At 36.7% G+C, this 6216-nt stretch overlaps 1 long non-coding RNA gene across 2 annotated transcripts; it reads left to right on the forward strand.

Annotated features, from left to right (window-relative positions):
* Nucleotides 1-1496: 1496 nt before the first annotated feature.
* LOC135143852 (uncharacterized) lies at nucleotides 1497-3049 on the forward strand. 2 transcript variants are annotated; one of them, XR_010282907.1, is made up of 4 exons: nucleotides 1497-1758; nucleotides 1816-2393; nucleotides 2449-2595; nucleotides 2652-3049. It is a non-coding gene; the product is annotated as an uncharacterized LOC135143852 (long non-coding RNA). The 2 variants fall into 2 exon arrangements; XR_010282906.1 differs by having other exon boundaries at nucleotides 2449-3049.
* The last annotated feature ends 3167 nt before the right edge of the window (nucleotides 3050-6216 follow it).

A 6216-nucleotide genomic window follows, 5' to 3' on the forward strand; every position in this document is an offset into this window, starting at 1 on the left:
TGTCGGCCGACTAGTCGGCTTTGTCAAAACCGGTTAAAATTGGTTTAATCGACCGAAGATTGGTGTCAAAGTGTAGATAATCTTCCGCTAGTTACGATTCTGAAATCACTGTCACGATATCTGGTCCAATAAACACGCAAAGCGAATTCAAAATTTCCAAAAATTTTCCAAAAAAGTGGTTAAAATTGGTTAAGTAATGTATAAACTGCCCTAAATTGTGTTATTCTTTATTTTTGTACTGAGCTACTACAAAAAATTAAATGTTAAAATTATCCAAACAAATTTAACACATTTTTGGGAAAACAAAGAAACTTTAGTTATTTCTTTTATTAAAATAAAACAAGTTTTTAAGGTAGTCAGAGAAATTGAAAAAAAAAACACACTGTCCGTTGCATTTATAAACCGGTTTTGACAAAGCCGACTAGTCGGCCGACACTAGTCGGTACATCTCTAATGGTAAACATTTCAAAATTTTAACAGATCACCGACCATTAATTTATTTATTCAATATGACAAATCCATCAAGTAGACTCACAAAATTTAGGTTGTGTTTAGAGGAATATGATTTTTTGCACTCATGACCTTTTTTGATAGCTTTCGCGCATTCACCAGAGTGCGGGACGTCGAACTTCCCGCACACGTGCATTTAACTTCCCGTTGCCATGGTCACCTTAAAGTAGCCGGGAAACGGCAACCGCCAACATACAACATCGTGACGTGTTTGCAGCGCTGCCAACGTTGTTTGATGCTGTATATATATATATCACCCAATTAATTTTTTTAATTTTCAAATTTATTCGTTGAAAAAATATTGTACACAACGCGTTAGTTCTGTAGGAACTAAATTTCGGCAGTCCTACAACTTGTGGTGATCAAAGTGTCGAAAGTGTAACCACGTGTAACAATACAACATAACCTAAAATAAACTCAAAGCGTCTTGTGAACTTGACAGAAAAATGTACGACGGGGTAAATCGAAGCGAAGGTGATCAAACAAACCAGCATGCCAAGGAGTCTGTCTGTACCAGATTTCATTACGGGTATGATTTATTGATTAAATATTTTTAAGGTTAAAGACAGAGAAATCAGTGTCCCAAAATGTGGGTGTATTGTTGCGCGTAGGGGTTGGCAATTCAAACAGATTGGGCAGTGTACCAAATTTATTAGAAGAAAATGTCGCTGGTACGGGTGTTGGTTACAATTATCCCTTGTCTGCTACAACTACAACTACTTCTTCAACTACAAATACAAATACAACTAATACAACTAACTTCTTCAGGTGCGAGCCAAAAGTTATATATTGACAACTATAGTCATGTGACCGGCCATAGTTGCGGAGTAATGACATGACCTCCTTAATTTTGATTGAGTCGATACTTAGCAATCGCGGAAAAGGAAATGCAACTCAGCTTGACTTCGGACTCGCTTCCTTCTAACAACGCTTGCACATGCTGCCGCAGCAACCCCAATTAAACAGGATATTTCACAACAGTATTGCAGATATATCAGAATATGACAAACATAAATGCTACAGTTATTGTCATAAATAAAGAAACTTTGGCGTGAAGTGAAAGGCAAGCGACCGTTGTGCTTGTTTGAAACCAATCTCTTCAAAAAAGTGACAGCCCAGATACACTAAGGCCAAACGTTTTGAGAAAATGTTCCCATAACGAAGAAATTGAAAACATATGATCCTTTATATATATAATAGTGCTACAAATCAACGAGATCGCCCTATAGTTTGGCAGTAATGTTGAAGGCAAGTGGGAGAGAATGTCACTTTTAAGTTTTGTTAAATATTTTGTTTTTGGTTCAGGTTATCAGAAAACGTGAATTTTAAAAATATAATCCGTCAGCACGAAACGCCACAAGAGGAATTGGCTGATCTCCCTTTAAAATTAAAAGAAGATTGTTGTAGAATCACCTACTTACAAAAAGTATGTGCATATTTTGCAGTGATCACATAGCAAAATGTCAAGCAACATTTATCAAGAGATGAATCATTAGATCAATCATCATCTAACAGCATAAGTATACTACACTTTGTAGACATGATCTTGTGAAGCCTGGGATGGAAAAGTGGAAAAATGCTGTTATATTTTCACCAGTTCTCTTAAGTTCATGGGGTGTGATGATATTGTAAATAAGACAAAGTTTAGATTTAATGAATTCAACCAAAACAGTAAGTTTATTATATTAAAACATATTAGTTAGTAGATGAAGGAGGAGGGTTTGAATAATTGTTAAATACTCCGATGTTGAAATTGATTGTACAGTTGCTGCAATTTTTAATGGATATTGGTGTAGATGTTTCTTGGGCGTTGATTATTTCATGCTCTACTGCACTTGCGGCCGTAAATCCCAAGGAAGTTACAGGAGTAGATGACGTTGAAGGTAAGCAGTCTTGTTCAGGTATTACTTTTCTCGATAAATCAATTTTGTTTTGTAGCGAGTCCTGAATGTAAGTTTCTGCAACAGCAGAGGATTTCCACCCCCCTAGCTGTTTGATTGCAATCAAACCTTGCCCATGATTAGCCATTGCTGTTGCAGCACTTCTACGGAAGCAGTGGCCCGTGAAGTGTTCTGGATGTAGCAGGTGAAGATATTCAGCTATTCTGGATGGTATTTTACCAATAGTATTGATTCCAACAGGCGATTTTGTGCATTTACCGTTGTGATAAGTGAGGAAAAAACGCGAATCGTTTGTTTTCCTAAGACTGTTGTACTTTTTTATTATATCAATCCACTGTGGGTGAGATACAACGAAGGTTCTAGGAGTGTTTGTTTTTGTCTCCGGCACAGTAACAACAATAATGTCTGTTTTAAATTCTAGATCAGACGGTTTCATGTTGCAGAGCTCCCCCCTTCTGCACATGCCAGAAATGCCGAAAACTAATGCTGCCTGAAATAAAATATTAAGTGTTGTTATAGTAATTTGTTTATTAGTATGTGTCAATCTTACCTTCATCATTAAAAATGTTGAATCAGGCGCTTTTGCAATACATTTCGCTATATGCGCATCTTCTAAAACCGCCGATTTTTTAGGTTGATGCTGCTGAGTTTGTCTTTTTATATACAAAATTAATTTTGAAAATTTTGATATGTCAATATTTTGTTTCAAAATTATGCATGACTTCAGCATAGAATAGACTGACCACAAAGATCTTTTGTGAACTATTTCCTTGAAGTATGCTAATAAAACATTTTCACTACATTTTGCCACCTTGTTTTTATGGCACCAATCTAAAAATTTTTGGTAGGTGCATTCATACCGCCCTTTACTTTTTATTGGTAGTAAATTTTGGGCTGCAGCACTTGCGGCAGCACGTAATTCAGGGGGCGTACAACCAAATTCGTCAGAATCTGACATTTTGCAATTTTTGGTGCTAGATTATTTTAAATTTTAAAGTAGGCTGGTAGTGTCAACGTAGTGACGTGTTTACAGCGCTGCCAACTTGATTGGTTATAAATAATTCTCATAACTCATGTTTTAATTTTAAAAATTTATTCGTTGCAAAAAATATTGTACACAACACGTTTGTGAAAGCTGCTTCCCGCATTCACGCAAATGCGGCACTCCCTGCGGTCGTGCCGCAAACAAGCGTTCATGCGGGAAGCAGGCTTTCCCGAACTAGTTGTGTAAATAACTATTTCATATATTTTAACCTTACAATGTGAACTAACAAAATATGTAGAAGCTTATCCCTTAGAAAACAAAGAAACTATAACTATCGCTAAGGCATTTGTCGAAAATTTTATTTTAAGATATGGAGTTCCTAAAATAATAGCCACTGATCAAGGAACTGAATTTATTTCAAGTACAATGAATGAAGTTTGCAGTTTGCTAAAAATTGATAAAATTCATTCAACAGCATATCATCATGAGAGTATAGGCGCTTTGGAAAATTCACATCAAGTTTTAGGTGCATATTTAAGAACCATGTGTAATAATCAGGCAACAAACTGGAGTTCTTGGATACCTTATTGGTGTTTCAGTTATAATACAACTGTTCATGCTGAAACTCAATACACGCCTTTTGAATTAGTATTTGGTAAGATATGTAGTCTTCCAACGCATTTAACTACATGCGTAGATCCTTTGTATAATTTTAATAGTTATCCATTAGAATTGAAGTTTAGGTTACAACAAGCTCATTTAGATGCTAGGAATAATTTAATTACAAATAAAATTAAAAGGAAACAGGTGTATGATAAGAATGTTAGGTCAGCAAAATATGAGAAAGACGATTTAATTTTAATCAAAAAAGAAACAGGTAATAAATTTAGTGTGATTTTTGAAGGACCTTTTAAAGTGACAAAAGACCTATCGCCCAATGTTGAAGTGTTAAAGGACAATAAGAAGTTAGTTGTACATAAAAACAGAACTAAGCGGTATTATAATTAGAATAAGTAATTCTTTTGTGACATTGACATTAGATATCTTAACCTACATAATTGTTTACGAGTGTATTGTTTCTTGCTGATGCATATAACATGTGTTGAAACTAAATCTTGTAACTATTAACCTAGTAGTAAAATTACATGTAATACGAACATATAAACAAAAAAAAAAGTGTGTATTTACAAACATTTTTTTTTTAAGAAATCCCGGAAGGTGTAGTGGAGTAATTAATAAGTAATGTGTGAAAGAGAGAGTGAATGATTAGAGTAGGGATTAATGTAGATGTAAGCAATAATGTATGTAATAAGACTAATAAGAAATGTATTAAGTAGGGAGTAAGAAGTTAGTAAGTAAGCAGTAAGTGTCTAGGCAACCAAGCGGTGTAAGAGAGAAGAATAATAAAGATATGTAGTAGTTAAGTGGTGAGTTTCAATAGTGCGTAACCTGGCTAAGCTGCCTACCCCCGGCAAGCACTACAATCTACCTAGCGCATCTCGAACGGTGGACTTCCTCAATTCGCTCATCACTCTTTTGAACTGTGCTGTTAAGTTCGTTAAACGTGTTCTCAGCTTAATAAAGTGAGGTAGAAAATTTAATTAGGAAGAGACCATTGGGCCAAGGTATTTGACTTGGGTTGAATACTTGATTACCTGGTCGTTGAGTTTTATCCGTGGCGATCTTGTGGGAGGCATAATTCCTTTCAGGAGCATACATTCCGTTTTCGTCATTAACACCGTCAGCCCTGTCCTATACGCGAAGGTTCCTACAATCTGCATCATTGATGTTCCATTTTTTTCGATGCTCCTTCTGGTGTCGCCTTCGATAAAAATCATGAAATCGTCAGCCTAGGCCACAAACTTTACTTCGGGATCCTCTAATGAGACAAATAGATCATTCATGACCAAAACCAAACACCTTACGTTTATCTTGCTATCTCGGGCCTTAACCTGGTCTAATTTACGAAATATAGATTTCCACGTAATGTTATCAAAGGCACCCACGAAATCGATAAAGATCCCTAGAATATATTTAGAGTCTGATCTTTCAACATTGTCCATCATGTCCAGTCAGGCATCTTGTGTAGATTTACCAGCGGTGAATCCATATTGCTTTGCTGATACGCGGTCGTTACTTTGGATATCCTCGGCTAGCCTCTCGACCATCAACCTTTCCAGCAGTTTCGACCATGTAGGTAGAAGACAAATCTGTCTACTACCTACATGTTTGTAGGATCTGGGCTGTGTTTTGGGTTTGTCCGGGGATTTTAATAATATGATCGCTTTAGCTGTCTTCCACTGTTCCGGGAAGACCCCATCCAGGAAACATTTGTTTAAGATAGCGACAATAAACTCTGGAACCATACTAAAAATCTTTTTGACCATCGTCCCTGTGAGGCCATTGAACCCTGGAGCTTTTCGACCCTTCATTCTACGCAAGAAATTAACGATCTCTTCGTGGGTTACTTCGTAACTGGCTTCGTCTCCGTCTTCATTCGTACCTGTCTCTATATTATGTGGCAATTCTACAACCGGGCCAAAGAATGTTTGTATCAGGGCAAATCTGTCGGACCTCTTTTACCCCTTAGGAATTTATATACGCCGCCCCATGAGTCCATCTTGTTTCTGGTCTGGGAAGACACGTAGTTTTGCCAGTGAGTTCTCTTGGCCTCTGACACTTTTCTTATATCTTCGGTTCTCTGCCTTCCATTTTTCCCTGGCCTCTGTGAGTATTCTGTTATCATCTACGCCCTCGACACTAGCGTTATGACTACGTTTTAACAGGTGGTATTCTTTACGTAGTCTGCGTACATGTCTT

This window comes from Zophobas morio, unplaced genomic scaffold, assembly GCF_036711695.1.
Source record: "Zophobas morio isolate AGI-343-1 ecotype UQ-CSIRO unplaced genomic scaffold, CSIRO_AGI_Zmor_V1 ptg000076l, whole genome shotgun sequence".
Classification (NCBI taxonomy): domain Eukaryota; kingdom Metazoa; phylum Arthropoda; class Insecta; order Coleoptera; family Tenebrionidae; genus Zophobas; species Zophobas morio.